The sequence below is a fragment of the Caretta caretta genome, chromosome 5 (genome assembly GCF_965140235.1).
Source record: "Caretta caretta isolate rCarCar2 chromosome 5, rCarCar1.hap1, whole genome shotgun sequence".
Taxonomy (NCBI): domain Eukaryota; kingdom Metazoa; phylum Chordata; order Testudines; family Cheloniidae; genus Caretta; species Caretta caretta.
This window is the reverse complement of record NC_134210.1, coordinates 136,688,165-136,698,716: the sequence shown is the minus strand read 5'-3', so window position 1 is coordinate 136,698,716 and position 10,552 is coordinate 136,688,165. Positions and strand designations below refer to the sequence as shown.

Sequence of the window (10,552 nt, the reverse complement as noted above, 5' to 3'; positions counted from 1 at the left end):
GCAAAAGAGAAAGAGGTGCTCTGTGGGACAGCTGCCCAGAGTGCACCGCTCCGAATAGCACCACGAGTGTGAACACGCTATTGCGCAGGCAGCTGTCAGTGTGAACACACAACAGCGGTTTCCCTTGGGCGCGCTCTGAGCAGCACTGTATCTTTGCAAGTGTAGATGATCCATGCCACAGCCAGCACTGCGATAAGATCTCGGGTACAGCTTTCTTTCAGATGCTTGCGACTGGCCAGAACCAGTCTAACTGGTGCCAGTGCCCTGATCTTGGATGTTTCCGTGATGTCTTCCTCGTGATTCTCCCAGTGAAGCAGGAGTTGATAACACACAGATTTTGACTTACACAGCGTTCTAACGCTCACTGGCTATTTTCATTCATTTGACCAATTCCCTGTTTGCCCAGAATACCCGGCCAGTTCTCAAAACTGCATCCAACTCTCGCATTGAAGTCACCGAGTGTTATAATGGTCTCATTTCTGTGAGTTTGCTCAGTCTCAAGTTGTTGGTAGAAAATGTTCTTGTCATCATTGCTAGCTCGACGGGTAGGGACATAAACACGAAATAAGGCGATGAAAGCATTCTGTGGGCACGTGGGTGAATAGACACAGCAGTAGGGCTTTCACAAGACGCTAGTAAGCTGGTTCTAATAGCAAAGCCTACTTCCTGCTCTCTCCTGCCGGTTCCCTATGCTGGAACACAGTCTAATCATTCTCTGGGATAGAACCTGTATCAGAGAGCCGAGTTCCTGATCATGTAGCAATGTCGATTCTAAATCTAATCAGCGGTAGTTTAGCAGTGCTGATTTTGGAAGTCAGAGTCCGGATCAACTCCTAGGCTCAAAGTCCAAACAGGCCCATATGCAAGTCTCTTTATTTCATTTCAGCCAGGATTGACGGGGTGTGGGGGGGGCAGGACAACTGTTTTGGCCCTCCTTTTCTAGGGCCTCCCTAAAGAGCTAAGCAGGCCACCCTGCATAGGGCTGCTTGGAGACCTTGGCAGCTGCCTCAAGCTCCAGAGACAGAAGAGGTGGGGAATCGGCGTGTGGGATTAGGGGTGGTGGTAGTGGAGGGTGGGAATCGAGGCTGGGGGAAAGGATTGGGGCAGTGGGGGTTGGAGGTTGGAAGTATGAGTGATGGGGGATTGGAAACTGGGAATAGGGCCTGGGGTGGAGAAGATAAATGGTGGGAAATTGGGGTGTAATTAGGGGATGGGGAGGGTGATGCGGGTGCTGGAGAGAGTGTTTAGGGTCGAGAGAGGTGAACTGGGGTGGGAGGGTTGGAAATTGGGATTAGGGATGGGGGTAATGGAGGGTGGGATTAGGGTTGGGCATGGGGACTATGGGTATTGGGCAGTTGGAAAGTGGGATTAGGGTTTTGGGAAAGGGATTAAAGCAAGGGGCTGGAGAGAGGATTTAGGGGCTCAGGAAGGGGATGTGGGACAGTGGGGAGGGAGGTATTTGAGATTGAGGATGGGAGAGGTGGGGAGTTTGAGGGGGATTGGGGTCTATAGAAGGGGATAATGGGTGGGATATGAGGCCCAGGGAGCAGGATTGGATTCTGGGTGTTGGGGGGTAGGATGGCTGGATTAGGATTGGGGAAGGGGATTAGAAGCAGTGGGGGGGCTGGAGGGTAAGCCTAGGGTTGGAAGGGGATTTGGCGTGGCAGGGGCCTGGAGAGTGGCATGAGGGGCTGGGGGATTTGGCACAGTACGGGGGTTGAGCTGTGGGTTTGTCTGGGTTGGGGATTAGGGGATGTGGGATGGGGCAGTGTGGGGTTTAAGGGCGAGAGTAGGGTATGGAGAGGGGGACTGGTGGGGTGTGGCGTTGGAAGTTGGCATTCGGGGTGGAGGTGGCTGATGAGATTAGGGCCTGGGGAAGGGTACTACAGCCGGCGTGGGGGGGTTAGTGGGTGGGGTTATGGGCTGGCTATGGGGATTGGGGTGTTGGGGTTTGATGGATGGGGAAGGGGACTGGGGTCTAGGTGCTGGGGAGGAGGCTTGGGTTAGGGCTGGGGAGGGGGTGGCAGGTCACTTGGGTCAGAATTAGGGCTGCGGCGGGATTGGGGCAGGGGCTGTTCGGGGCTCGCTCTCCCAACACGGGACCTGCATTAGGGACCTGTCTAGACGAGCCCTAAGGATCTGCATCCAAGCACCTCAGCTCGGCCAGGTCTGGTTTACAAACTGAGCCCCTTGAAGTCTGTGCAGAACACAGAGGGATCAATTCTCCCCAGCATGACCCTTGGCAGAGCACTCACACCAGGGCAGGGTGTCCAGAAAGGCTATTTTGCAAAGATGTTAATGGCTAAATAAGGTGAAAGGCAGCTAGGGGAGGAGAAGGCCTTGCCTGGAGATCCATTTGGGGGGGGGGGGGGGAATTAAGTCCAAGATAGGCCCCAGGCTGCCTCTCTGCTATGACTGTAAGTAGGGCTGACCACCTGGGAAACCTGGGTCCAGCCCAAGCTTCGTTAATTGCTCAGTTCTGTGACCTTGGGCAAGCCCTGCCTCAGTTTCCCCATCTGTGAGAGAAGGGTTAATCTCTTCTCAACATCCTTCTCAACAAGAAAGTGTGGGCCCCTTACTGAATGAGGGAGGCAACCTAGTGACAGAGGATGTGGAAAAAGCTAATGTACTCAATGCTTTTTTTGCCTCTGTCTTCACGAACAAGGTCAGCTCCCAGACTGCTGCGCTGGGCATCGCAAAATGGGGAAGAGATGGCCAGCCCTCTGTGGAGATAGAGGTGGTTAGGGACTATTTAGAAAAGCTGGACGTGCACAAGTCCATGGGGCCGGACGAGTTGCATCCGAGAGTGCTAAAGGAACTGGCGGCTGTGATTGCGGAGCCATTGGTCATTATCTTTGAAAACTCGTGGCGAACGGGGGAAGTCCCGGATGACTGGAAAAAGGCTAATGTAGTGCCAATCTTTAAAAAAGGGAAGGAGGATCCTGGGAACTACAGGCCAGTCAGCCTCACCTCAGTCCCCGGAAAAATCATGGAGCAGGTCCTCAAGGAATCTATCCTGAAGCACTTACACAAGAGGAAAGTGATCAGGAACAGTCAGCATGGATTCACCAAGGGAAGGTCATGCCTGACTAATCTAATCGCCTTTTATGATGAGATTACTGGTTCTGTGGATGAAGGGAAAGCAGTGGATGTATTGTTTCTTGACTTTAGCAAAGCTTTTGACACGGTCTCCCACAGTATTCTTGTCAGCAAGTTAAGTATGGGCTGGATGAATGCACTATAAGGTGGGTAGAAAGCTGGCTAGATTGTCGGGCTCAACGAGTAGTGATCAATGGCTCCATGTCTAGTTGGCAGCCGGTGTCAAGTGGAGTGCCCCAGGGGTCGGTCCTGGGGCCGGTTTTGTTCAATAGCTTCATAAATGATCTGGAGGATGGTGTGGATTGCACCCTCAGCAAATTTGCGGATGATACTAAAGCTGGGAGGAGTGGTAGATACGCTGGAGGGCAGGGATAGGATACATAGGGTCCTAGACAAATTGGAGGATTGGGCCAAAAGAAATCTGATGAGGTTCAATAAGGATAAGTGCAGGGTCCTGCACTTAGGACGGAAGAACCCAATGCACCGCTACAGACTAGGGACCGAATGGCTAGGCAGCAGTTCTGCAGAAAAGGACCTAGGGGTTACAGTGGACGAGAAGCTGGATATGAGTCAGCAGTGTGCCCTTGTTGCCAAGAAGGCCAATGGCATTTTGGGATGTATAAGTAGGGGCATAGCCAGCAGATCAAGGGTCGTGATCGTCCCCCTCTATTCGACATTGGTGAGGCCTCCTCTGGAGTACTGTGTCCAGTTTTGGACACAAGAAGGATGTGGATAAATTGGAGAGAGTCCAGCGAAGGGCAACAAAAATGATTAGGGGTCTGGAACACATGACTTATGAGGAGAGGCTGAGGGAACTGGGATTGTTTAGCCTGCAGAAGAGAAGAATGAGGGGGGATTTGATAGCTGCTTTCAACTACCTGAGAGGTGGTTCTAGAGAGGCTGGTTCTAGACTATTCTCAGTGGTAGAAGAGGACAGGACAAGGAGTAATGGTCTCAAGTTGCAGTGGGGGAGGTTTAGGTTGGATATTAGGAAAAACTTTTTCACTAAGAGGGTAGTGAAACACTGGAATGCGTTACCTAGGGAGGTGGTAGAATCTCCTTCCTTAGAAGTTTTTAAGGTCAGGCTTGACAAAGCCCTGGCTGGGATGATTTAACTGGGAATTGGTCCTGCTTTGAGCAGGGGGTTGGACTAGATGGTCTCCTGAGGTCCCTTCCAACCCTGAGATTCTCTGATTCTACGATCCTTCCCTTGAGAGTTTTTCCTATTGTCACCGTAGCACCTGGGCACCTTCCATGCTACATTAGCAGCAATGGGGAAGTCTGCGGTGGACTTCAGGGAATCCCTGGTGCGCCACCCCGTAACGCAGCCCGGCCCCTGCCCCCGGAGCCCGGCCCCCCGCTTGAGTGGCAGCCGAGGGAGGCTCCGGCGGCGCCCGGGCTCGGAGCCGCCTCCCCGGCAGGACGCGGCGCAGGGCAGCGCATCCCGCAGCCTCCGGCAGGACGCGGCCGCCGCCCGTGCGCCCCCGGCCCCGCGCCCTCCCCGTGCGCCCGAGCCCGGTAAGCGCCGCGCCCGCGGTCCCGGCCCCCGCGCCCCGCTGCCCGCAGCCCCAGCCCATATCTGGGCAAAACATTCGGCCGGCGCCGAGCGGGACCGAAGGCAGCTCAGCGGCTCTATAAATAGCCCCGGCTGGCGCGGCGAGCTGGGCGCCGGGCTGCAGCCCAGGAGCGGGGTCGGGGTCCTGCCCTTTCCCCACCTGCCGGCGCTGCAGCGGCTTGGGCAAAGGCGGGGGGCTGCCCCGCTCTGCCTGGGGACTCCGAGGGATGGGGCCCTGGGCATTGCCAGACTGGACCCCATGCTTGGGTCACCTACCCCAGTCCTATGCCTCCCCCAGATGCTTGCAAGGGAAGCAGGAGACTCCCTGCGGTTCTGGGCTAGCCTGGCCCAGGGAGAATCTCCTCTGAGCCCCAAAGCCGAAGGTTAGAGCCTTTAACAAGCTCTGGGTGTTGGTTTAATTTTTACCACTGAACTTTGCCAGTCAGTGCTCCACACTGTTCGGAACCCCACTGAGTTCACACCCTGCCCAACCCTGTATTTTCTATTTGTTTCACTTTGTACAACACTTGGGATCCTCAGCCCTGGCAAGTTCCCTAAAGAAGGAGCCTGACAACAGGGTAATGAGGCACAAGTTACATTATACCAGCACTTTCAGAGAGCCTGATAGCCACAGTGAGCTGTAGCTCACGAAAGCTCATGCTCAAATAAATTGGTTAGTCTCTAAGGTGCCACAAGTACTCCTTTTCTTTTTGCGAATACAGACTAACACGGCTGCTCCTCTGAAACCTTTCATGAACATTGGCATCCATTCCAAATAGCCATGAAACACACAGATCCCCAGCTCTGCCCTTCCTGTACATGAGGTGCCTAGTTTATTTGTTCCATTATTTCTGTAAAGACAGGTTTCAGAGGAACAGCCGTGTTAGTCTGTATTCGCAAAAAGAAAAGGAGTACTTGTGGCACCTTAGAGACTAACCAATTTATTTGAGCATGAGCTTTCGTGAGCTACACGAAAGCTCATGCTCAAATAAATTGGTTAGTCTCTAAGGTGCCACAAGTACTCCTTTTCTATTTCTGTAAAGCGCAGCTGTTCAATGGACTTAATCTTTGCCTTTGATAAAATCGTCACTCCCCATCTCGATTCCGGGCTTGCCACCGGTGGGTAGCGTGATGTAGAACCCTACTCACAGGACACATCCATTTTTTGCTTACAACTTTTCCACAGAACTTTCCCAGGAATAGTATTCGAATCTACTTGATCAAAAAAATCAATCTGTTAACGTGATGTAATTTGTGAGCCTGTCCGTGTACTTTGGTCACTGTGAGTGGTGTTTTGTGAGTAAATGGCTTGCAGAAAGAGGACTCTCCTTCATGTTTAGTGTGTTGAAAGTATTTGTAAGTGTAGAGCACTTAGTGTAGATTGATGCCACTTCCCCTCCCATATATTTGGGAATGTTAGGAGCCAGGCCCTAACACCCCACAAAGTAGTGCATTGTGATTTACTACCCATTATTTCTCGAGCACTTGTTTTGATCCATTTCATAGTTTTCATATCAAAGGCAGTTTGAATTAATTTTTCAAGTAAGGTGTCGTGAGTCGCTGTGTTGCAATCACTGTATTCTCTGCTTCTGCTAAATTTGTAATTCCTTCCCCAAAAGCAATTCTTTGTGATTTATCCTTTGTAAATCCATTGCTGATTTATTGTCCATGATTTCATTCTCTTCCAAGCACTTGCAGATTTTTAACTCAATCTGTGTATTTCATTATTATAGTTTGAATTAATGATTTAGTTTAATTAAATATTATAGGCCAGATTTTCTATTCATTACACCAGTTTTATGCTGGTGCAATTCCTGTTATTTCATGGAGCTATGCTGGTATGAAACTAGTGTAACAGAATGGAAAATCAGGCCCTGTACTTAATTACTTACAAGCTATTTTAGTACAAAGAATTTTAATTTTAGCTCTGCAGTTCCCCTGTAATTAGAATGTGTGCTGCTGCAATGCCATAATCCGTGTTGCTTTTCAGCTAAGATCAGACATCACAGTAGGCGTTTAAAGACCCCAGGAATTAATCTCTGAGGTGCATTCGCTTAAACAGTTTCTATCTATACACATGTATCATATATTCCATTTTAATGAAATTTGTTCCAGTGGAACACGCCAGTTTGACAGCCCCTCTCTTAATCCAGAGATCAGGCCTGGCCATTCAGCATTCATGTTCTGGATCCGTTCCTCATCTGCTGTAGTGCCCACTGAAGTCGACTGGCTTGGAGCAACACCAAGTTGCACCAGCTGAGGATCTGCCTCTTTCCCTTTGCAGTTCATCCCTACAGTGCAGTTCTAGTCTGAAAAGTGACATCAGTTTAGTGTGTAAACTTGGGCCTGTTTATAGTCAGATTCCTGTACACTTATGCTCCTGGCTAAGAAAAGTTTTTATCCCTGTAACCCTTTTGCCAAGTGGTGTTGGCAGCAAGAAGAGCCAGGTTCAATAACTGGGGGGGGGCTTAGCATTACAAAACAGAACCATTTTGAGCCCCCACCCAGAAATCTGGGAAAACTAAATACCACCTCTGGGTGCTTCTAAAGCTACATCTGCTCTGAAGGCTGGGTTTCTGGTTCCCAGCTGGACCAGACATACTCTACTCCTGTGGGAATTCTATGCCAACAAATAAAAAATTCTGCAAAATTCTGCATCTTTGTCAAAATCACACAATATAATCTCACCAGTTTCAATTATTTTGGTAGTTTATTTCAAAATAGCTGTCAACACATATGTCTGTAACAATACAGACAACAAAAAAAGATTCAGGAAGTGATTTTTGACAAATAGATTCCTTACTAGGCACATTAATACAGAACTCTGAGGAATAACTGCAGCACCTCTCCAGCAGAATGCATCTTCTGTGGGGGATTAAAAAGTCTGCGGAGGACGTGAGTTCTGCATGTGTGTAGTGGCGCAGAATTCCCCCCAGAAGTAATACTCGCTCTGGCTCTCGTTGAGCTACCATGCTAAAAATAGGTGTGTAGCTGCAGCAGCAGCAGGAAGGTCTTGTCGCCCCGAGCACAAACCCGCCTGAATCTGATGGTTATGAACTCTGGGCAACTAGCCCATGCCCCTGCTGCCTATCCTACCATGGCTACCCTGCTGCGGTTAGCGCGCGAGCTCAGCCGAGAGCTAGCATGAGTGTACCCATGCGAGCTGGGAGACGCATCCTTAGTTTGCAGTGTAGATGGTGTAAATGTAGATTAAGAGGCACTACTGCCCCCTCACAAGCACTGAGTCTGTGTTTAACAAGTGAAAACTTTTAGTAAGGGGAGAGGGAACACACCACAACAGTGACCCAGAAGTACCTCCTGCTTGGTGACTAAGGGTCCAATTAGGATGACCCCTGTAAATTAAGGCACAATAAATAAATTAAAATAGGCATCTTAAGTATAGGTCTGCTGCCCTTTCCTCATACGATAATGATAACATCATGTAATTACCCCTGCATGTAAGTGAATTTTAATCCAAAACAGCCAAATGGATCACTTTGGCAAAGCATGTGTGTCCGTGCAAATACAATCTGCTCCTGAGGTCTCTTCCCCCAGTTCCTCAATGGAAGGCAGGGGAGAGCTCAGTCAGACCTCTGCTTACACTCCTGTTAGAAGAGCAGACAAGAGCTGAAACGGTTCTGGGGGAGGGATTCTATTCTGGCCCATGCATCAGTACAACCGGAAAGGAAGGTACAGTGTGAGTCAGTAGGAGCCCTCTTGGTTTTCATGCAGGGCTGGCAAGAAATTAACGGTGGATCTATAATAGCCAGACTGCCCCCTTTGGTTTCTTACCAGTCCTACCCTGCATCCATGCACAGTGTTCCCATGGCATTCATTGGGAGTTTCAAAGGGGCAGCAATTTCAGGATTGGTCTCACAACTTTGACGGGAAATTTATTTGAATTACAGTTGAGAGTAACTCTCCCCATCTGGGCAGTGAGAAAACATAGACATGTGAGCCCACTAGCCTTTCCACAGCTCCAGCCATGGATCTCCTGTGGGTCTAATCTTTGCTATATTTTCATCAAGACTGCCAAAAAGGTAGCAACTAGGGTGACCAGACAGCAAATGTGAAAAATCAGGATGGGGGTGGGGGGTAATAAGAGCCTTAATAAGAAAAAGTCCCAAAAATTGGGACTGTCCCTATAAAATCAGGACATCTGGTCACCCTAGTAGCAGCAAGTATGCCGAAAACCCCAGAGCACCGACACACAAGAACTTCCAAGAACTACTTTGCAAAGCAAAATGTACTCTGGGGCCTACCTGCTGAGCTAGCCGTTATCAAAATACAACCCTGGCACCTTCCCAGTGTGGCTATGATGCAATTAGCTCAGCCTGGGTGCAGGTCAAATAAAATCTCTCTTCCTGAGCAGCCCCCTCACCCCCGGCCTCTGTGCTTGCACTGTTTACACTCGCCCCATTTCTGTAACTGGAGGTAGCTGAACTCAGGAGTTGCACAAAGACTGGCAGCAGCAAGGAGCGATTCGCAGCATAAATAACTAGGGGCAGGAGATGAGTGTGACCACTCTTGAAATGTAAGGGATCGGACTCTGTCCTGACTTCCACCCTGTGCAATCCCACATGCTCCTATACGGTCACGCAAGGAAGTTTGGATAGGGCAGAATTTGGCTCTCCGTTCTGCAAGGGATGTGTTATTTAGTGGTGTTTTTGCAGTGGGTCTCCCTGTAGTGCTCTCGCTTTCGGCCTCCCGTGTCCTAGAGGCAGCCGTGTGGACTGGAGCAGAGCAGGAGTGTTTGGCACCGTCTCTGGGGTCCCTATTCATCACTTGTGAAAAAGGTACTTTCCTTTCTGACTAAGAGAACGAAATCAGCTAGAAAAGAAATCAGTGCACACATGTCAGAAAGCAGCCCCATAAAAGGACAGGTTTTAGATATTTATTCTTGCTGTCCAAATCAAAGACTTGACACTTGGTAATAATAAAAAATAGTCACGTCTCAATAAGCATGCTTCATTTGAATCCAGTGCCAGAAATTAACTGCACATTGACTGGTCCACAGCACGAGTGGGGAACATGGTCTAGGGTACTGATCATGGGACTTGGAGACAGGGAGCATAATTCTCCATGGCCGTGCTCCTTGTGTCGTTGTTAACACCTATGCAAAGTTCGTGTAAATGGTCCCAGATCAGAATGGCTGCATTTTACACCCATTAGCTCAGGTGTAAGTGCAGGGCCAGCCCACAACATTTTGGCACCTGAGGCGGGGAGCTCCAATGACGCGCCCATGCCCCCTCGCTTGGGCCAAAACTTTGAAAGGTCTCAATTCTGCCTTCTTCCTGCTTTGCTCCTCTCACGGTACTGCTCTGCTACCTACCCCAATAAAGGAGAACTAACAACTTAAAATGCCTTGTTCAAAAATGTAAGTAACACTTAACTTTCTACATGCATCTGAAGAAGCGGGTATTCACCCACGAAAGCTTATGCTCCAATAGGTCTGTTAGTCTATAAGGTGCCACAGGACTCTTTGCCGCTTTCACAGATCCAGACTAACACGGCGACCCATCTGATACTTAACTTTCAAATGCCTGACCAGCAAATGTAACTTTTCTTGTCTGCATAGTAAACACTGGCATTTTTATCTGTTTGAATAATCAAAATGGTGCTTTCAGTGCCTCCTTGGTTGCAAAAATTTTAACTGCTTCATGCTGAAGGTCCACAGTCTGGGCCAGTTCATGCTCTACAGAGATAATTGCAAGGCCGACCAGCCTCTCCTGTGTCACTGTGGAGCGTAGATGTGTTTTTATTAACTTTCAGCTTGGAGAAGCTGCGTTCTCCAGTGGCAACTGTTACAGGAAGTGTTAGAAGTATGTGTGCAGAGCAACAAAAGCATTTGGAAAGAGGGTGGTCATCTTATTTGTGCACGTGTGTTCCAGAACAGCC

General features: G+C 49.5%; 1 protein-coding gene across 3 annotated transcripts in view; it reads left to right on the top strand.

The window, feature by feature from the left end:
• Positions 1-4,511: 4,511 nt before the first annotated feature.
• Positions 4,512-10,552, top strand: part of TMOD1 (tropomodulin 1) — a 73,659-nt gene continuing 67,618 nt past the window's right edge. For all 3 annotated transcript variants that reach the window (XM_048849744.2, XM_075128931.1, XM_075128930.1), the window contains exon 1: positions 4,512-4,617. The gene's annotated coding sequence lies outside the window, so the exon portion shown is untranslated. The remainder of the gene's footprint in view (positions 4,618-10,552) is intronic.